Source organism: Ovis canadensis, chromosome Y (genome assembly GCF_042477335.2).
Source record: "Ovis canadensis isolate MfBH-ARS-UI-01 breed Bighorn chromosome Y, ARS-UI_OviCan_v2, whole genome shotgun sequence".
Classification (NCBI taxonomy): Eukaryota; Metazoa; Chordata; class Mammalia; order Artiodactyla; family Bovidae; genus Ovis; species Ovis canadensis.
Genome location: NC_091271.1, coordinates 2,100,642 through 2,123,165, shown reverse-complemented (window position 1 = coordinate 2,123,165; position 22,524 = coordinate 2,100,642). Strand labels below are relative to the sequence as shown.

General features: G+C 45.1%; 1 protein-coding gene across 11 annotated transcripts in view; it reads left to right on the top strand.

Annotated features, from left to right (window-relative positions):
• LOC138929705 (zinc finger protein 665-like) overlaps positions 1 to 22,524 on the top strand; it is a 170,482-nt gene that overhangs the window by 106,236 nt on the left and 41,722 nt on the right. For 4 of the 11 annotated variants that reach the window (XR_011446013.1, XR_011446008.1, XR_011446010.1 and 1 more), the window contains one exon: positions 20,788 to 21,566. The exons of 6 other annotated variants lie outside the window; for them this stretch is intronic. The gene's annotated coding sequence lies outside the window, so the exon portion shown is untranslated. Of the gene's footprint in view, positions 1 to 8,573; positions 8,624 to 20,787; positions 21,567 to 22,524 lie in introns of those variants that run through there. One more of the 11 variants, XR_011446017.1, reaches the window with a different exon arrangement.

Sequence of the window (22,524 nt, the reverse complement as noted above, 5' to 3'; positions counted from 1 at the left end):
GAGGACAGCTGAGGCATCAAATGTTTGTTATCAACGGGGAGATAACAGACGGAGGCCGCCTTAGATGTAATTTATCATAGATCCAGCCTTGAAGATAGAAGGAGAACTCTTAGCAGAGACGAAAAGTTGTTTCCTTTGATATCCATTTAGTGTGTAGTGAGGATGCGGTATACCACACCCAATGCTTGTAATACTAGTGCCTGTAATAATAATAGTAATAGCGCCTTCCAGGAGTTTCAGCCAGCATAGAATCTTCCTGCAATGCAGGAGACCCAGGTTTGATGCCTGGGTGGGGAAGATCCCTTGAAGAAGGGAATGGCAACCCACTCCAGTATTTTTGCCTGGATAATCGCCATGGACAGAGGAGCCTGGCGGACTACAGTCCATGGCGTTGCAAAAGACTTAGGACGTGAGTGGGTGATAACACTTAATGTGTGTAATACTCTATGTGCAAGAAAAATACAGGTAATATGTACAGCTCTATCTGTAATCACTATATCTGAAAATTAAAATAATGCACCATTGTTGGGAGTGTTATTTTGTACCTGCATTGACCTGATTTTATTTGCAGTATGAATTGACGTCTGGTAGGAGGTGAAACTCAGCTTCTCTTCCATTAGCATTTCTTGGTGGTGTTCCAGGTTTTAATAGACAGTAACTAAAAGTTCTGTTCATCTCTCCGAAGGGTCTTTTGACTCCAAGGGGATAAATGCATCTTTTTTCATCTGGATTCAAATTCCAGCCTGATGTGGACTTTATTTTTGTTTGTTTTTATGTCTTTTAAGTTTTATTTTGTATTAGAGTATAGCCAATTAAAAATATGGTGGTACTTTCAGGTGAACAGTGAAGGAACTTAGCCACACATATACACATATCCATTCTCCCCCAAACTCCCCTCCCATCCAGGCTGCCACCTGACACTGAGCAGAGTTCCCTGTGCTGTCCAGCAGCTGGTTCTCCATGTTAAATACAGCATTGTGTCCATGTCCATCCCAGGCTCCCTGACTCTCCCTTCCTCCATCCTTCGCCCCTTGTGACCATAAGCTTTTTCTTGAAATCTGTGTTTCTGTTTCTTTTTTTTTTTATGGCTGAGTAATATTCCATTGCATGTATGTACCACATTTTCTTTATCCATTCTTCTATTGATGGGCATCTAAGTTGCTTCCATGTCCTGGGTAGTTTAAATAGTGCTGCGGTGAACATTCAGCTTCCTTTTTCTTTTCAGATCATGAGTTTTTTGTTTGTCTGCTTTTTGCTTTTCTTCTCTTCCTTGCACAGAAGGGAGCATTTCCCATCAAAACTTCACCCGCTGTCTCTCCTTTCAGCCTCCAGTTGCAGGATGTGCCTTTTCTGATATCCAGGGGCATCGTCAGATATCTGTTTATGACGCATGGCACAGAGATCAAATACCTATGGTAATACACATTCGTATGGTTTGGACAAAAAACAGTTAACAAAATGTGGTTTCCGCACCCCTGGTAGGAACACTATCAGGAATAATGTCTTGGCAGAGTCTCTCCTGGTGTCTGTAGCCACAGGTGTAGTCAAAACAGAGCAAAGCCTTTGAAGTGAAGTCCTTGCAGGTTGGTCTCAGGGCTTACATTGTGAAAGCTGCTCAGTCTTGTCTGACTCTTGGAGACCCCGTGGACTATATACAGTCCATGGAATTCTCTAGGCCAGAATACTGGAGTGGGTAGCCTACTGGAGTGGGTAGCCTTTCCCTTCCCCAGGGGGTCTTCCCAGCCCAGGGTTGGAACCCAAGTCTCCCACATTGCAGGCGGATTCTTTACCAGCTTAGGCACCAGTGAAGCCCAAGAATCCTGGAGTGGGTAGCCTATTCCCTTCTCCAGTGGATCTTCCTGACCCAGGGATCGAACCAGGGTCTCCTGTAGTGCAGGGGGATTCTTTACCAACTGAGCTATCAGGGAAGCCTGGTCCCAGGGAGAGGGGAGATTTTAAGGATAAACCTATATCCCTGAGAGCAAAACAACCTAGGTCACTTCTCAGCACCCAAATCAGCATCTCCCCTTGCTGGCTGCCCTGCAGAACTGAAGGTTGCCAAGCCTTCTCTGACAGCATAATCACTGCGTCCCCTCGGTATTTGGGATCACCATTATCAAACATAGGCTACAAATTTAACGTTGTTCTTTTTCTGTTGCTCATTTGTGTCCAACTCTTTGCAACCCCATGGACTGCAGCACGCCAGGCTTCCCTGTCCTTCACCATCTCCCAGACTTTGCTCAAACTCAGGACCATTGAGTCAGTAATGCCATCCAACCATCTCATCCTCTGTCGCCCCCTTCTCCTCCCGCCCTCAATCTTTCCCAGCATCGGGATCTTTTCCAGTAAAAAGGCAACAGAGATGTTGAGGGTGATATTTTGCACCGATTCCTTGAGTATCAGCAAAGCTACTTCTGTTGCCGAGAGTGTTAACGTGCATCATTTCCCTTAGATGAAGGCTCCTGCATCTTACATACATTAGACATTGTCCCTGCAGAAGACTTCCTGGGTGACGGTGAATGCACCCTTCTTAGCTGGGGAAGAGAGGCACCTTCCTGGACATTTCTGTGTATAAGACTTCCCCTAGTGCTCTTGCTATTTAGTCACTAACTGGTGTCCGACTCTCTGCAACCCCATGGACTGTAGCCCCCACCACCACCACCCCCCGCCCCAGGCTCCTCTGTCCAAGGCACTTTTCAAGTATTCCCTTTCCAGGGGTGCATCTCAGATCAGTTCAAGAAGTCTCTGAGGGTGGCAGTTAGCATTTTGTAGATTTAAAAGCTTAAAAGCTTTCCTGGGAATCTGGGGCAGCTATGCTCACAGGCTGCATCTCAGTTCTTGCAGGCTCAGCTAAGAAGGATGTCCATTTGGAACTATGATGGCTCAGATATGGTAAAGAACCTGGCCACCAGAGCAGGGGATGCTATTGGCGCAGGTTCAATCCCTGGGTCAGGAAGATCCCCTGGAGAAGGAAATGGCAACCCACTCCAGTATTCCTGCCTGGAGAATCCCATGAATAGAGGAACCTGGCGGACTACAGTCCATGGGGGTCACAAAGTGTCTGAATTGTTTGAGCAACTAAACAGCAACATCAGTTACTTAGTTGCCACAGCGCTGTTGCCATTGAAAGAAGCTTTGGAGACCTTGTTACAGCTTCCCTGGTGGATCAGATGGTAAAGAATCCGCCTTCAGTGTGGGAGCCCCATGTGCGATCCCTGGGTTGGGAAGATCCCCTGCAGAAGGGAATGTTAACCCACTCCAGTATTCTTGCCTGGGAAATCTCTTGGACAGAGGAGCCTGGCGAGGCTACAGTCCATGGGGTCGCAAACAGTCCAAGGTGACTGAACAGGTAAACAACAGCAGCAATTACTCAGTTGCCATAGCTGTTGCCATCGAAAGAAGCTTTGGAAGCCTCCTTACATTAGGATCTCAGCAACAACATTTCTAGTTTCGCTTCTGTGAATGACAGCTGCTTGGCATGGGTCAGGCCACACTTAGCTAGCTCCTATTTCCCTTGTTTAAGGGATTATGGGCTCTGCCTTCTCTAAAGGATTTGTTGACTAAACATCCTGTTCATCTCTCTCCACTGGAGAATAATAATGGCAGGCCAGATGAGAGCAGAAAGGCAAGCCAGGCTGGGCCTTGGACCTTAGTACGTGTAGGTCAGAGCTCCCAGTTCATCAGCAGTAATCGTACTGTATGACACCAAGGGTCAGCCGTTAATGAATTTCCATATTATAGAGAACTCTTTAAGTTAATCAGGCCAATTGGATCAACTTAACTGCATTAGGAAAATAATTACCGATAGTTCACTGAACATCAAAAGCTCCCAGAAATTTCTTGCTGCCTAAGCACGCTTCCAAATAGCAGAGCATAGAGTTCACCGGGTCAGGTAATTTTATGTTCGTCTGAGCTGTGACTTCTAAAATGAACATAAGATTACCCGACCCAGTTCTCACAGCATACAGATAAGACCGCAGAGGAGACAGAAAAAAATTAAAGGAAATGTCCCAGCGCTATATATGGGTGCAGGAATGTAGAAAAGTCAGCGTTCAGACTGCCTTATGTGGGTTAAAAAAAAAAAAAGGATACAAAATGAGAGTGTTTCTAGCCTGACGCTGGGAAAGACGGAGGGCAGGAGGAAAAGGGGAAGGAAGAGGATGAGATGGTTGGATGGCATCACCGACTCGATGGACGTGAGTTTGAGGATGAGATGGTTGGATGGCATCACCGACTCGATGGACGTGAGTTTGAGGATGAGATGGTTGGATGGCATCACTGACTCGATGGACGTGAGTTTGAGAATGAGATGGTTGGATGGCATCACCAACATGATGGACGTGAGTTTGAGGATGAGATGGTTGGATGGCATCACCAACATGATGGACGTGAGTTTGAGGATGAGATGGTTGGATGGCATCACTGACTCGATGGACATGAGTTTGAGGATGAGATGGTTGGATGGCATCACCAACGTGATGGACATGAGTTTGAGGATGAGGTGGTTGGATGGCATCACCGACTCGATGGACATGAGTTTGAGGATGAGATGGTTGGATGGCATCACCGACTCGATGGACATGAGTTAGAAAAAGCTCTGGGAGTTGGTGATGGACAGGGACGCCTGGTGTGCTGCAGTCCACGGGGTCTCAAAGAGTCGGACACGACTCAACAACAGAGATCATGGACGATTTCCCCGCTCTTCTGAATATAAAGACAGAGCAATGCAACTGACTTTGAGAGCAGATTAAATGAATTAAGAAATGGTGAAAGTGTCTTTTAAGTCTGTCCTAGGCTATAATGGACTGTTGACTCATAGTATTATAACACAGGGCACATTGGGGGTCAGGATTTACACCTTCTCCAGTGAATACTTACCAATCACCATATCCAGCCAACAAACCTGGATGGTCCCGCATGAACAGGAAGTGGGTTTAGTCCGTTCACAAGCTTGTTATCGGGATTACACCCATACCTCCTTCAGAAGAAAGACTGGTATCCGTCTGACTTACCCAGCACCATCCTGTAGGTACAGGAAAACCTCAGACAGACAGGGCATCAGTGTTCAATTAAACCTTAACTGTAAAAGTTGAAATCTGAAGCACTTCCCTGGCCAACAGTGGCCAAGAATTCGCCTTCTGATGCAGGGAGTAAGGGTTCCATCCTTGACTGGCGAGCTAAGCTACCGTGTCCTTCGGGCCCCAAAACCCAAACATCAAACAGAAGCAGTATTGTAGCAAATTCAGTAGTCTTCTTTTTTTTTTTTTTTTTTTTTGGAAACAGTCCACATTAAAAAAAAAAAAAAAAGTCTTCAAAAAAAAAGTTGAAATTTGGTATGTGTCTGCCTCCAAGATTTCATAATAACCCTGTTAAGTTTGAGGCTTCCCTGCAATGCTGGAGACCCGGGTTTGATCCCTGGGTCGGAAAGATCCTGTAGAAAAGGAAATGGCAACCCCCTCCAGTATTCTTGCCTGGAGAATCCCATGGATAGAGGAATCTTGTGGGCTACAGTCCATGGGGCGGCAAAGAGTTGGACACGACTGAAGTGACTTAGCAGACATGCACGCAAGCAGCCCAGAGACCTTATCCAGGGAGGCTGGACATCCTGATTAATATGGCCAGAGGCAGAAAACAATCAGCTAGAGTGATCCTGTTCCAGCCCATGCGGTCGCAGTCAGCTTAGCGGCTAAACCGCCACTAAACCAGCACTAAAATGATAAGGTTATCAGTCTTTTTTTTTCCTCTGAGGCAAATGGGTGTTCTCACTCTCTGAATGCAATACTTAGTGAATCAGTGTGTGTGTGTGTGTGTGTGTGTGTGTGTGTGTGTGCGCGCGCGCGCGCGCTCAGACTTTTTCCAGAGTCTCACCATATTCTTGCAAGCTGCGCAAATCACAGCCAAAGCAGGTTTCCAAACTGAAGAGCTCACCTTTAGTTTCAGCAGCATGATACATTTTCAGTTTAGCTGCGCAGTCGTGTCCGACTCTTTGCAACCCCGTGGACTGCAGCACACCAGGCCGCCCTGTCCATCACCAACTCCAGAAGCTTGCTCAGACTCATGTCCATCGAGTCGGTGGTGCCATCCAGCCATCTCATCCTCTGTCATCCCCTTCGCCTCCTGCCTTCAATCTTTCCCAACATTAGGGTCTTTTCAAGTGAGTCAGCTCTTCATATCGGGTGGCCAAAGGATTGGAGTTTCAGCTTCAACATCAGTCCTTCCAATGAACACCCAGGACTGATTTCCTTTAGAATGGACTAGTTGGATCTCCTTGCAGTCCAAGGGACTCTCAGGAGTCTTCTCCAGCACCACAGTTCAACAGCATAATAAATTTTAGATGTCTCTACCTATCACCAGATAATGGAGGAAGAGAAAGGAAGAATGAGAACATTCCAGTTCTTAGCAACCTGGCAGGATAAAAAGGGACGCTCTTTCCCATTTGTATTCGTGTGGGGTCCGAGTTGTGCAATTAACAATTCACGTGTGTAGGTTTTCTCCAAGGTCTGCAAAACCTCGCCATCCAAGTTTCAAACTGGCTGTGCTGGGGACATTTTCAGAGGTCTTTTTTTTTTTTTTTTTTTTCCAGTCAATATTGACTGTGATGGAAATCGTCACATCATGTCATTTATCTGCTATTATCAGGATCTCTCTCTTTCTCTCTGTTTCCCCCTCTTTATTTATTAATTTTTATTTTTTACTTTTTTAAAATTTTAATTCTATTTTACTTTACAATACTGTATTGGTTTTGCCATACATTGACATGAATCCACCACGGGTGTACATGAGTTCCCAAACATGAACCTCCCACCCCATATCATCTCTCTGGGTCATCTCAGTGCACCAGCCCCAAGCATCCTGTATCCTGCATTGGACATAGACTGGTGATTCGCTTCTTACATGATAGTATACATGTTTCAATGCCATTCTCCCAAATCATCCCACCCTCCCCCTCTCCCACAGAGTCCAAAAGACTGTTCTATACAACTGGGTCTCTTTTGCTTTCTTGCATACAGGGTTATGATTACCATCTTTCTAAATTCCATATATATGTGTCAGTATACCGTATTGGTGTTTTTCTTTCTGGCTTACTTCACTCTGTATAATCGGCTCCAGTTTCATCCGCCTCATCAGAACTGATTCAAATGTATTCTTTTTAACGGCTGAGTAATACTCCATTGTGTATATGTACCACAGCTTTCTTATCCATTCATCTGCTGATGGACATCTAGGTTGTTTCCATGTCCTGGCTATTATAAACAGTGCTGCAATGAACATTGGGGTACACGTGTCTCTTTCAATTCTGGTTTCCTCGGTGTGTATGCCCAGCAGTGGGATTGCTGGGTCATAAGGTAGTTCTATTTGCAATTTTTAAAGGAATCTCCACACTGTTCTCCATAGTGGCTGTACTAGTTTGCATTCCCACCAACAGTGTAAGAGGGTTCCCTTTTCTCTACACCCTCTCCAGCATTTATTGCTTGCAGACTTTTGGATCGCGGCCATTCTGACTGGTGTGAAGTGGTACCTCACTGTGGTCTTGATGTCTGGCTTTTTGCCTCTAGTCTCTTGCTGGCTCCAAGGCTTTCTACTTAACAGGTCTTCAGTACATTTTATTTTTCATGGAAGGATTACTGCTTTAGAATATTGTGTTGGTTTCTGCCATACATCAGCATGAATCAGCCACAGGTATACATGTGTCCCGTCCCTCCCGAGCCTCCCTCCCACCTCCCTCCCCACCCCACCCCTCTACGTTGTCACAGAGCCCTGGGATGAGCTTCCTGGGTCACACAGCAAGGCAGAGGAAAACATCTGAGAAATAAAACAGAAGCGAGTCTGTTGAAAACCTCTTTGCTTTCCCGCCCAGACATGTAACAACTGTTCATTGCCTTCATCCCTACTGTCTTCAGAGCTGCCCTGTTGGAGAAAAGGAGGAATTTGATCCATCCTGAGCAAGAGGAATTCAAAAACATTTTTAAAAAGCTTTTCTTGTGCTACTTAGCCTTGAATATAAAGATCTTGCTTTTTCACAAAGGGTTTGCAATAAACGTGATAGCCTATTTCAATGGGTAGCAAAAGAAAAAAAAAAAATCCAATGGAATTTCCTTCACAGGCATAGGTCTGATCAATTACCCCTTACGGGTATCATTTCTTTTTTTTCTGCAACAACCTGAAATGTATGATTCTCACCTGAAGTGATATTGGAAAAAATAGAAAGCTCAAATTTTGTATTTTCCGTGACTCACAGTTGAATTATTTTTTTTAATGAAAAAATTTTCTTTGATGTGAGTCAATTCTAAAATCTTTATTGACTTTATTACATTTTTGCTTCTGTTTTATGTTCTGGGTTTTTTGTTGGTTTTTCTTTTTTGCCTCAAGGCATGTGGAATCTTATAAGGTGATGTCTTACCCACTGGAACACCAAAGAGGCCCCCCACAGGTGAATTTTTAAACTCAGCTCAGTCAGTTACAGTGGGGTAGCTCACAGTCATTAGAATTAATTTTGGTAGTTTCTGGGACAAGGTAAAGAATATCAGTGGGCATCATTGTAACTATAGCCTAATCTGGTCTATTTCATCAAGGCTATGGTTTTTCCAGTACTCATGTATGGATGTGAGAGTTGGACTGTGAAGAAAGGTGAGTGCTTAAGAATTGATGCTTTCAAACTGTGGTGTTGGGGAAGACTCTTGAGAGTCCCTTGGACTGCAAGGAGATCAAACCAGTCCATCCTAAAGGAGATCAGTCCTGGGTGTTCATTGGAAGGACTGATGTTGAAGCCGAAACTCCAATCCTTTGGCCACCTGATGCGAAGAGCTGACTCACTTGAAAAGACCCTGATGCTGGGAAAGACTGAGGGCTGGAGGAGAAGGGGACGCCAGAGGATGAGATGGTTGGATGGCATCACCAACTCGATGGACGTGAGTTTGGGTGGACTCTGGGAGTTGGTGATGGACAGGGAGGCCTGGAATGCTGTGGTCCATGGGGTCACGAAGAGTCAGACACAACTGAGTGACTGAAATGAACTGAATCTGGCCTCTTGTTCACCAAAAACCCAGACGGCACAAACCATAAGCCACGCACAGGTCTTGCGAGCAGACAAAGGAAACACCTAGTTACATAATGAGTTTGTCTTTGCGGAGGGGCCTGTGTTTGGTCTATATAGCTGCCTCTAGGCTTTCTCTGATTTCATGAGGTGGGGGCTACTCCCAAGGTGCAGGGCAAACGCTTCTCACGGAGATGGTTTCTCTAGTTGTGGAGCACACGCTCAGTACTCACTGTGTGCAGACGTAGTTTGCTCCACAGCACGTGGGGGTCTTCCCAGACCAGGGATCGGACCCGAGTCCCCTGCATTGGCAGGCGAATGCGTTAGCCCTGGATCACCAGGGAAGCCCTGATTTCAGCTGTATAACCAACTGCTTTAACATCCTCGGAAAGTAGGAGGGGGAGCCCTGCCAAACAGAAGGCCCCTTCTTCCTGGCGAGTTGACTTTGGAAGTTTTGCCTTCCAGGGGCTCACTGTCTGGTTTCGCTGTTTTCCCGATGGATGTACAGTTGGCGTGCGCTTCTCTGGTGGCTCAGGGGTGAAGAATCCGCCTCCTGATGCAGGTTGGATCCTGGGTGGAGAAGATCCTCTGCAGAAGGAAATGGCAACCCAGCCCAGTATTCTTGCCTGGAGAACCCCATGGACAGAGGGGCCTGATTGGCCATAGTTCTCGGGGTTGCAAAGAGTCGGGCAAGACTGAGTAGTTGAAATAGCAGCAGGTTTATCCCCTACCCCTTCCCTTTCTCCACTGGGAGGAACCACTAGCTTGTTCTTCATATCTATGAGTCCACGGCGTTTCTGTTATATTTACTCACTTGTTGTTTTTGACTCCACGCATGAGTGATATCTGGGCCTTCCCTCATTGTTGAGCTGGTAAAGAAGCCGCCTGCAATTCAGGAGACCCCGTTTGATTCCTGGGTCAGGAAGATCCTCTGGAGAAGGGATAGGCTACCCACTCCAGTATTCTAGGGCTTCCCTTGTGGCTCAGCTGGTAAAAGAATCCACCTGCAATGCGGGAGACCTGGGTTCGATCCCTGAGTTGGGAAGATCCCCTGGAGAAGGGAAAGGCTACCCACTCCTGTATTCTGGCCTGGAGAATTCCATGGACTGTATAGTCCTTGGGTGGGGAAGGAGGGGGTGGGTCACAAAGAGTCGACACGACTGAGCGACTTTCCGTTTCATAAGTGGTAGCATATGATACTTGTCTTCACTTACTTCCCATAGTGTGATGGCCTCCAAGGTCACCCATGTGCTGCTGTTGGGGTTATTGCATTCCTTTTTACGGCCGAGTACTATTCCACTCTATACCACATCTTTCTCCCTTCATCTGTGGACGGATACTTGGGTGGTTTCCGGGTGTTGGCTGTTGTCAACAGCACTGCTACGCTATGAAAATTGAAGTGTGTGTCTCTTTGCTGATTAGAGTTTCCACCTTTTCTGCATATATGCCCAGGAGTGGGATTCTTCCAGCATCACATGATAGTTCTAGGTTGCGTTTTTTAATGAACCTACGTGCCGTTCTTCATATCAGCTGCACTAGTTGGGTACGGATGGAGATATTTCAGAACTCCAAGTGAACCACACAGGAGACATAATCATCAACCGTCCCCACAGAAAAGCATAAACCACAAATGGCTGCACCTCGTCCCAATAATTCATATACCTAGAAAACTGTTCATCAGCATCTGTTCTCATATATGGCACGTTCGCCCCCTGGGGTACCAAAATTTCACCTGAAGTTCAGCTTTCAATTTCCCTGTAGTCCACCTGTCTGGCATAAGTTAGCCCCAGAACCCCCACCTCAAGGTCTCCTAATACACAGATAAGTTTCTCAGGACTGAAGTAGTATTGAAAGATACTTCATTAAACTATCCCTACAGACAGGCAAATTCTCATCTACGTCAGTAGAAGCGGAATAAAATACCAAAGCTAATGTCACTAAGAATACCTTAGATGTTAATAATATTGCATACTGCTAAGTCGCTTCAGTCGTCTCTGACTCTGTGCCACCCCGTAGACGGCAGCCCACCAGGCTCCACCATCCCTGGGATTCTCCAGGAAAGAACACTGGAGTGGGTTGCCATTTCCTTCTCCAATGCATGAAAGTGAAAAGTGAAAGGGAAGTCGCTCAGTCATGTCTGACTCTTCGTGACCCCATGGACTGCAGCCTACCAGGCTCCTCCATCCATGGGGTTTTCCAGGCAAGAGTACTGGCGTGGGGTGCCACTGCCTTCTCCACAAATGGCTGTACCTCGTCCCAATAATTCATATGCCTAGAAAATTATTCATCAGCATCTGTTCTCATATATGTCACGTTCACCCCCTGGGGTACCAAAACTTCACCTGAAGTTCAGCTTTCAATTTCCCTGTAGTCCACCTGTCTGGCATAACTTAGCTCTACCCAGAACCCCCAACTCAAGGTCTCCTCTTAGTACACAGGCTAGGTGCTAAGTAGTATTGAAAGATACTTCATTAAACTATCCCCACAGACAGGCAAATTCGAATCTACATCAGTAGAAGCGGAATAAAACACCAAAGCTAATGTCACTAAGAATCCCTTAGATGTTAATAATATTGCATATTTCACTATTAGGTTGGGGGCAAAAGGAGAAGGGGGCGACAGAGGACGAGATGGTTGGATGGCATCACCGACTCGATGGACGCGAGTGTGGGCAAGCTCCAGGAGATGGTGACGGACAGGGAAGCCTGGCGTGCAGCCGTCCTTAGGCCTACAAAGTCAGACACGACTTAGCAACTGAACAACAGTAATAATGCATATTTCTTTCAACTTTTGTATATGGGATATATATGTAATCCAGGTAAAGAGCATCAAAAATGTTTGTGAAGATGTATAATGATTCTCACAGGGGTGTTGTCAAATAACGGTGATGGAGATTACAGGCGAGTATGTTTCTTTTATTAATAAGATGGACATGATGAAGCAAACCAGACTTTTTCCAGGGGGAAAAATCCCTGTCAAAATCCTACCTCTGTTTAACTTAAAATAAGAAGATTCATTCCATTCAGGGGTGAAAAAAAATCAATGAAGAGATCTTTAGCTATTTGAAAAGATCAAGGATTTGTCAAAAGTACAAAAGAGACTACATTTTTAAAAAGTAGAGGTTTGTGACTCCCATCAGGGAGGTTGGGCTGGCAAGAAGGAGCCATTTTAGGGAGAAACCTTTTTTTTTTTTTTTTTTTTTAACCAGTTAAAATTTTGGAATATAGGACAAGAAGCATAGGAATACAGGAAAAAAATGTTACTACTTAAAGCATACGTACAATAAACATATTACTAGTTAAAATACCCATTCTACACTCACGGTAACCACTGTATGTTAATCATGTAAGGGGTAATATTTGCTGCGTTAGACACTCAGTCGCCTCTGACTCTTTGCAACCCCATGCATTGTATCCTCTGTCCATGGGATTCTCCAGGCAAGAATACTGGAGTGGGTTGCCATTTCCTTCTCTAGGGGACCTTCCTGACGCAGGGATGTGACCCGAGTCTCCTGCATTGCAGGCAGATTGTTCACCATCTGAACCACAAAGCAAGCCATTCGTTACCTACTGGTTGTCCGTATATATCACATGACATCTTCACATCCATAAATCAATATCCTTCTTAAAATATCAGCTCTGTTTGTAATATTTGCTGTGCCATGATTGATTTATCCCCTCCAAATAAGTCATATCTCTATTGTGGTAGCAGTTAGCAAGGCTTGTAAATATATCTGGGGATTCTTTGCAACGTCTTCAACGATGGATTAAAGACAAAAGTATAATGAAATACACTTCAGACTCTTCAGCATACATGTCAGCAAACTCACTCCACAAGGTTATTTTCTTTAGTGGGACGTACCCTTGCCATGGTATGCTGACTTCTGACTTTAAAGCCAATTATTTGGCAAGGAAATGGGTCATGTGAACATACTGTGTAACTAAGCATCCATTCATCAGATACACAGCAAAAAACTAATTTTAAATGGAAGGTTCACATAAATTAATTACAAAGAAGATTAAAAAATAAAGGCGTTATGCATTTAAAGGTATTTTATTGGGTAATTACTTTCTAAAGTGTTATTTCTCTCCTGCCCTACTTTCATGCAGAAACGTGAAAGTTTCTGTCCTTGGTAGCTGGTGTTTTGTGTATATTCTTCAGCTCTTAACCACTGAGGATGCTTTAAATTGAGAATTCTATGAACTGTAGCTGCAATTACACAGTCAAACAGAACAACCCCTGATTCTTTTAACGGTTTATATTGACTTTGCTTTTCCAAGAAAAAAGATGCTTGACTGGATAGCACAAAATAATTTGCCTTTTGACTAAAGAAGACTCAATTCTATTTCATTTGTTCAATCAGCATGATAAACAGAGTGTAATTTACCTTCAAAAGGAAGAGAGTTTTTAAGGTGTTTTTTTTTTTTTTTTGGGAGTAGTGATATAAAACCTCACATTGAATTCTTATAGTTCCGTTCAGTTGCTCAGTTGTGTCCGACTCTTTGTGACCCCATGGACTGCAGCACGCCAGGCCTCCCTGTCCATCACCAACTCCCAGAGTCCACCCAAACCCATGTCCATCGAGTCGGTGATGCCATCCAACCATCTCATCCTCTGTCGTTCCCTTCCCCTCCCGCCTTCATTTCCAGGGATTGTATAGTCCATGGGGTTGCAAAGAGTCAGACACAACTGAGCGACTTTCACTTCACTTCATGATATGTTTTGCCCGTGTCGAAAACAGTGGGACCGTGTCAAATTTAGACGTATTCTTATTGCATGATCCTGCAGTTCCACTCACAATTTTGAGCGACATTAAACCATGTGTCCACATGAAGACTTGGATAGGAATTCATTGTGTCTTTATTTAAAACAGAAAAGAAAAATTGGAAGCACCAAATATCCATCAAGTATATTCACCAAATATTCACCAAATATTCATCAAGAACAGATCAGCTTATATTCTTTATCCAGTCATACCATGAATAGTATTCATCAGTCAAGAAGAACAAAGCATTAATAAATGCAACATTAGACATGAATTTCAATAAACTCTACGCCAAGGGAAAGAATCAAAACGTCAAGAGTCATTTACATGAAATTCTAGAAAAACACAGCGCATGGATGCATGCTGGCCCCAGGGCTGAGAGGAAGAAACGGCCAGGCTGCCAGGGGGCTAGAGAAACTTGGGAGGATGTTTATAGGCTTTTATGTTTTGATCTCAGCAGCGATGACACCCAAATAATACAGTCAGTGAAACTCACAAGCTTTATACTTCAAGAAGGCGGGTGACTGTCTAAAAATTGTATATCAATAGCGCTGGAAAATATAGTACTCTGTACACTAAATTTTCTCAGTAGATTTTGGGTTTTCCCTTCTTTCTCTCTTATCTGTCTAATCATCCGTCCATCATGTATCTATCCTCTGTCTATCATCGAGCTCTCTCTGTCTATCAGTAGTATCCAGCGAGCTATCTGGCGAGCTCACAGTCATCGCTTCATTTCTGTCCAGCATCTATCCATCTGTCTACCGTTTATCTCTCTGTGCATCTTTGTAGCTGTCTGTCTTTATAGCTCTCTGTTCAGTTGATTAGTCCTGTCCGACTCTTTGCGACCACCGTGGACTGCAGCTCACCACACTTGCCTGTCCTATACTATCTCCCAGAGCTTGCTTAAACCCATGTCCATTGAGTCGGTGATGCCATCCAACCATCGCATCCTCTGCCGTCCCCTTCTCCTCCCGCCCTCAATCTTTCCCAGCATCAGGGTCTTTTCCAGTGAGTTGGCTCTTCACATCAGGCGCCCAAAGTGTGTCTAATACCTAGTGTCAATCTGTCTGTGTCTACATCTCTCTTGTCTTTCCATCCGTCATCTGTCTTTGTATCATTAGCTCTGTGTGGCTACATATCCAGCCATCTATCTAGCGTCTATTTGTCTATGTATTTACTTTAATCTATCTGTCACCTATGTACACACCTATTTGTCTGGGTGTGTACACATCTATCTGTTTGTCTAGAATACTCAAACTACAGCACAATTGCACTCATCTCACACGCTAGTAAAGTAATGCTTAAAATTCTGCAAGCCAGGCTTCAGCAATACATGAACCGTGAACTTCCAGATGTTCAAGCTGGTTTTAGAAAAGGCAGAGGAACCAGAGATCAAATTGCCAACATCTGCTGGCTCATCCAAAAAGCAAGAGAGTTCCAGAAAACACATCTATTTCTGCTTTATTGACTATGCCAAAGCCTTTGACTGTGTGAATCACAATAAACTGTGGAAAATTCTGAAAGAGATGGGAATACCAGACCACCTGACCTGCCTCTTGAGAAACCTCTATGCAGGTCAGGAAGCAACAGTTAGAACCTGACATGGAACAACAGACTGGTTCCAAATAGGAAAAGGAGTACATCAAGGCTGTATATTTTCACCCTGCTTATTTAACTTCTATGCAGAGTACATCATGAGAAACGCTGGGCTGGAAGAAGCACAAACTGGAATCAAGATTGCTGGGAAAAATATCAATAACCTCAGGTCTGCAGATGACACCACCCTTATGGCAGAAAGTGAAGAGGAACTCAAAAGCCTCTTGATGAAAGTGAAAGAGGAGAGTGAAAAAGTTGGCTTAAAGCTCAACATTCAGAAAACGAAGATCATGGCATCTGGTCCCATCACTTCATGGGCAATAGATGGGGAAACAGTGGAAACAGTGCCTGACTTTATTTTTGGGGGCTCCAAAATCACTGCAGGTGGTGATTGCAGCCATGAAATTTAAAGACGCTTACTCTTTGGAAGGAAAATTATGACCAACCTAGCATATTCAAAAGCAGAGACATTACTTTGCCAACAAAGGTCCCACTAGTCAAGGCTATGGTTTTTCCAGTGGTCACGTATGGATGTGAGAGTTGGACTATGAAGAAAGCTGAGTGCTGAAAAATTGATGCTTTTGAACTGTGGTGTTGGAGAAGACTCTTGAGAGTCCCTTGGACTGCAAGGAGATCCAACCAGTCCATTCTAAAGGAGATCAGTCCTGGGTGTTTATTGGAAGGACTGATGCTGAACCTGAAATTTCAATACTTTGGCCACCTGATGCGAAGAGCTGATTATTTGAAAAGACCCTGATGCTGGGAAAGATTGAAGGCAGGCGGAGAAGGGGACGACAGAGGATGAGATGGTTGGATGGCATCACCAACTCGATGGACATGGGTTTGGGTGGACTCCAGGAGTTGGTGATGAACAGGGAGGCCTGGCATGCTGCAGTTCTTGGGGTCGCAGAGTCGGACACGACTGAGCAACTGAACTGAACTGAGTCATCTGTCTGTCCCTGCTGAGGTGAATGTCAAGATATATTGAAGGATTCAGCCTCATGCCCTGACACCAAGGTGGTTCAAGCACTTAGCAGGCCAGAGCCTTGGGCAGTCTTGACCCCCACCTTTATCTACTGAAAACTTCCCAAGACAAATACACTCAATCACCTCCTTGGCTCGTCCCATCCGTTACCTGAGTGTCCTCTCAATCCTCTGTGTAATAGACCTTAGGGAAGGATTGAGAGTCCTCGTGACCGGGTGGTACCAGTGGAAAAGAATCCACCTTCCAGGGCAAGAGACGTGAGAGATGTGAGTTCGCCGCCTCGGTGGGGAAGCTCCCCTGGAGGAGGGCATGGCGACCCACTGGAGAATCCCATGCACAGAGGAGCCTGGTGGGCTGTAGTCCACAGGGTTCGAAAAGATTCAGACACAACTGAAGCTATGTGGCACGCACACACAGGACATAAAATTTTGGAATGTCTGTAATGAGCCATTTCTCAGAGAGGACCTATCTCCTCCACCTCCATCTTCTTTGACCAGATATGAGCCTTGCCACTGAGCTCTGTGATGCACGTGTTTATCCAGCTTACCTTATTTCTCTTTTATGCATGAAGAAAGATGCTCATGGAACCACGATACATGCCTAATGTCACTTAGCCAGCGATAGTCGGCACGCTTACTAAATTCACCTGCTGTGTCTTCCCCTATACATAATTTGGGACATAAGATGGCATGGGTGCCATAAACCACAGATGCAGCAAAATGCACAGAAGGTGTCCATTTCACACCCTTTTCTGCCGACTGCTTGCTAGCATTTTGTCCTGTCACAGACCATGACTGATATTTATTTGCAGCATCTCTGCATGAAAAATGCATTGTACTTCCATCTAGATTAGGGGAAAATGCTATTAAAAATTGATGCTATCTCACAGTGAAATGTTATTCCACACTCAAGGACTGCTGGTCTTACCATGACTATGTGGGTGTGTTGGGTTTCATTTTTTTTTTTTCTGTAATGCAAACGTTTTGCTAACTGCTTCTGAAAGCTTGTTGGTATAAAAGTATTTCTATAGAAAATTAAGGATAGTATCCATTTTCTCAAAATTTTTATCTCCATCCAAATTCTGTTCAAGGGGTCTGATTTAAACTCTACAGGTAGAACAGAAAGCTGAGATATGATTTTATAAGGATACATTAGATGTATTTTAATAAAAGTAATCACTGTGTAATTATTCCTCATTGATCTGTTTCTTCCCACAAATAGAGTTAAATGAGCAAGCAGATTTAATCTAAAGTTGATCAAAACTTGAATTGATTCTCTTAATTAAGGGTAGGGCTTATTGTACATTCTAAGAGACCTCTAGGTCATTCCTCAAAATCGTTCAAGCACCCATTCTTCATTTTAACCTGAAACTTAACGATTGGTGTTTAGTATGAAGGAATTATGTCATGTTAATTGATGCATTCAAACTGTGGTGCTGGAGAAGACTCTTGAGAGTCCCTTGGACTGCAAGGAGATCCTGCCTGTGTGTCCTAAAGGAAATCAGGCCTGAATATTCACTGGAAGGACTGATGCTGAAACTGAAGCTCTAATCCTTTGGCCACCTGATGCGAAGAGCTGACTCATTGGAAAAGACCCTGATGCTGGGAAAGATTGAAGGCGGGAGGAGAAGGGGATGGCGAGGATGAGATGGTTTGATGGCATCACCGACTTGATGGACATGGGTTTGAGCAAGCTCTAGGAGATGGTGATGGACAGGGAGGCCTGGTGTGCTGCAGTCCACGGGGTCACAAAGAGTTGGACACAACTGAGCCACTTTAACTTTCACTTCCAGTCTGACCTAGAGAAGTATAGACACTGATTAGAAACAGACATAGATAGAGACTTGGATTTATAGAATTAGGCATGCGAGTCTACCAGGTGGCGTTAGCAGTAAAGTATTCACCTGCCAGTGCAGGAGACGTAAGAGACATGGGTTCAATCCCTGGGCCAGGAAGATTCCCCTGGAGGAGGGCATGGCAACCCATTCCAGTATTCTTGCCTGGAGAATCCCATGGACTGAGGAGTCTGGTGGGCTGCAGGTCATAGGGTTACAAAGAGTCAGCCAGGACTGAGCGACTGAGCTTGCAGGCACCGTGTGTAAGTCTAAGTATGCATATCCACCTGGGTCTCCGTTTGCGGCTCTGTCATCCTCTGCACTTACATCTCCTCCATCCGTGAGTATGTATCTGCGTATCCCATCCACATCTACATCTGCGTCTCAGATCTGTATCTCTGTGTCGTCCACCTCTCAATCCATATATTCATACCTGTCTCTATAGCATCTCCACCTCCATCATGTATCTAATCTCTGTCTCTACATGTATCATCTACACCCATATATCTGTGGCTATGCCTATACCACCTACATCTGCATTCTCCATCATATGTCTGTATGCCTCTGTGTGTACCATCTCCATCTCCATCTGCATCTGTATATCTATTTCTGGACCATCTGCATCTCCATCATATATCTATATCTCTGTCTCTATATGAATCATCTACATCCATTTATCCATCAGTTCAGGTCAGTTCAGTCACTCAGTCGTGTCCGACTCTCTGCGACCCCATGGACTGCAGCACACCAGGCTTCCCTGTCCATCAGCAACTCCCAGAGCTTGCTCAAACTGATGACCACTGAGTTGGTGATGCCATCCAACCATCTCATCCTCTGTTGTCCCCTTCTCCACCTGCCCTCAATCTTTCCCAGAAAAGGTAATTGATCAGACCTATGCCTGTGAACGGAGAAGGCAATGGCACCCCACTCCAGTACTCTTGCCTGGAAAATCCCATGGACGGAGGAGCCTGGTAGGCTGCAGTCCACGGGGTTGCTGAGAGTTGGACACGACTCAGTGACTTCACTTTCACTTTTCACTTTCGTGCATTGGAGAAGGAAATGGCACCCCACTCCAGTGTTCTTGCCTGGAGAATCCCAGGGATGCCGGGGCCTGGTGGGCGGCCATCTCTGGGGTCGCACAGAGTCAGACACGACTGACGCGACTTAGCAGCAGCAGCAGCAGCATGCCTGTGAAGGATCTCCTTGCTGTCCAAGGTACTCTCAAGAGTCTTCTCCAACACCACAGTTCAAAAGCGTCAATTCTTTGGCACTCAGCTTTCTTCGTAGTCCAACTCTCCCATCCATACATGACTACTGGAAAAACCATAGCCTTGACTAGACAGACCTTTGTTGACAAAGCAATATCTCTGCTTTTTAATATGCTGTCTAGGTTGTTCTTTGGAAGGAATGATGCTAAAGCTGAAACTCCAGAACTTTGGCCACCTCATGTGAAGAGTTGACTCATTGGAAAAGACTCTGATGCTGGGAGGGATTGGGGGCAGGAGAAGAAGGGGACGACAGAGGATGAGATGGCTGGGTGGCATCACCGACTCAATGGACGTGAGTTTGCGTGAACTCCTGGGAGATGGTGATGGACAGGGAGGCCCGGCGTGCTGCGATTCATGGGGTCACAAAGAGTCAGACACGACTGAGCAACTGAACTGAACTGAACTGAATTGAACTGAACTGAGATTGGTCATAACTTTCCTTCCAAGGAATAAGCGTCTTCTAATTTCATGGCTGAAATCACCATCTGCAGTGATTTTGGAGCCCCCAAAATTAAAGGCTGCTTCCTGCCCAGTACCTAGCAACTTATCTGCTTAGAAGCTCCTGTAGCACCCTTCACTTGGTTTCTCCTCTGATATCCATCTTAAGCTGCTTCCTGTCTCCTATTAGAATTTGTCCTCACGTCTCCCGAGAAATGCCCACGCTGACCAGAGGTCTTTCTCGATCCATAGCTTCATGTGTATATTTTAAACCATTTCTACATGTTTACTGAAAGGTGATATTAGAAAGTACAACGTGTTGACTTTCCCATTAGGACATGGGGGTGGAACAGTTATTCTTTATGTATTGTGTTTTGTTTTTTTTTTAATTTTTGGCTGGGCTGGGTCTTCCTTGCTCCACATGGACTCTGCTCTAGCTTCAGAGAGTGGGGGCAAGTCTCTAGTTGGGTCTAGAGCACAGGCTTAGTAGTTGTGGCACACAGGATTTCTTGCTGCAAGGCATGTTGGATCTTCCCAGACCCGGGACTGAACCCATGTCTCCAGCACTGGCAGGTGGATTCTGTACCACTGAGCCTCCTGGGATGTCCCATATTTATTCTTGGTCTTCTTCTTGAGATTAAGAACAAATGCATTCCTGCTAGGACAGAGTCATCAGTATTTAAATATAGTTACCACGTTTGCCTCCCCATCTCTTGCCTCTCAACTCTCTCTGGAGTTACTTCTCCACTGATCTCCAGGAGCATTTTGGGCCTCTACCGACCTGGGGAGTATCATAGCTTCAGTATTCAGTATTCAGCTTCATAGCATTCAGTATCATAGCTTTTTGCTTTTTCATATGGTTCACAGGGTTCTCAAGGCAAGAATGCTGAAGTGGCTCACCATTCCTTCTCCGCTGGACCATGTTTTGTCAGGAATCCACATTCTGGATGTGAGAGTTGGACCCTAAAGAAGGCTGAGCCCCGAAGAATTGATGCTTTTGAACTGCGGCGTTGGAGAAGACTCTAGAGAGCCCCTCGGACTGCAAGGAGACCAAACCAGTCCGTCCTAAAGGAGATCAGTCCTGAATATTCATTGGAAGGACTGATGCTGAAGCTGAAGCCCCAATCTTTTGGCCACCTGATGTGAGGAGCTGACTCACTGGGAAAGACCCTGATGCTGGGAAAGATTGATGGCAGGAGGAGAAGGGGATGACAGAGAATAAGATGGTTGGGTGGCATCACCGACTGGATGGACATGAGTCTGAGTCATTTCCAGGAGATGGTGATGGACAGGGAAGCCTGGCGTGCTGCAGTCCTTGGGGTCGCAAAGAGTCAGACATGACTGAGTGACTGAAATGAACCAAGCTTGCCTATAATCCTTGTATTCCTCTAGATGGAAAATGCTTTGGACCATGGGTTGCTTTACATCAGCAGTCCTCATCCTTTCTGTCAGTAGGGACTGGTTTCGTGGGAGATGACGTTTCTGGATCAGGGTGGGTTTCAGGAGTTATGGTTTCAGGAGGACCTGTGTACTACATTGATCATGTGCTATACTGCTATTATTATCACATCAGTTCCACCTCAGATCACCAGGCATTAGATCCTAGCGTTTGGGGACCGCTGCTTTACATGGTTAACTCAATAATGGTAAGTATTGCATCAAAATAGCTTAAAGGAATCTCTGCAGTCCTGTCAGCCAAAGTACTACCGAATGGCAGGTCCCTTTCTCCCCCTGTGAAGTTTGCAGGTGCCCTATGAAGGTTAAATCCTACGAGTGTTATGCAGTTCTCAGCTCGTCCAAGTTAATGGGGTGTGTGGAGTTTTCTGCCTGACTCATCTGTGTGCATTTATTTATTTATGGGACCACAACTACTGTTGTCGAATTGATGTGAACTCGCTACTCCAGTGGGAGGGCAGGTCACTGACAAAAACACAAACATTGGCAGATTATATGAGGGGGAAAATAGTCTGATCCAAGCAGATACCCTCAGAGATTTACACTGGGAGGTTCTGTCCACAGGGATTGCAATGAAATCTTTTCTTCCAAATACTTGCTCCAAGACTGAAGCCGAACTGTTCTCGTTTATATCATCCCAGTGAGTGGAATGCGTTTTCCTCATCCTGTTTTCTGGTACCTGATTGCCACTGCTGCTCCTGTTTGTGTTTCTTTGCCTTCTTATATGATGAGGTATTGTTGTTTAGTCACTAATTTGTGTCTAACTCTGCAATCCCATGGAACACAGCACACCAGGCTTTCCTGTCCTTCACCATCTCCTGAAACTTGCTCAAAATTGTATCCACCGAGTCAGTGATGCCATCCATCCATCTCATCCTCTGTCATCCCCTTCTCCTCCTGCCTTCACTCTTTCCCAGCATCAGGGTCTTTTCCAGTGAGTCAGCTCTTTGCATCAGGGTGGCCAAAGTATTGGAGCTTCAGCTTCAACATCAGTCCTTCCAATGAATATTCAGGAGTGATCTCCTTTAGAATGGACTGGTTGGATCTCCTTGCAGTCCAAGGGACTCTCAAGAGTCTTTTCCAACACCACAGTTCAGAAGCATCAATTCTTCGGCGCTCAACTTTGTTTATAGTCCAACTCTCACATCC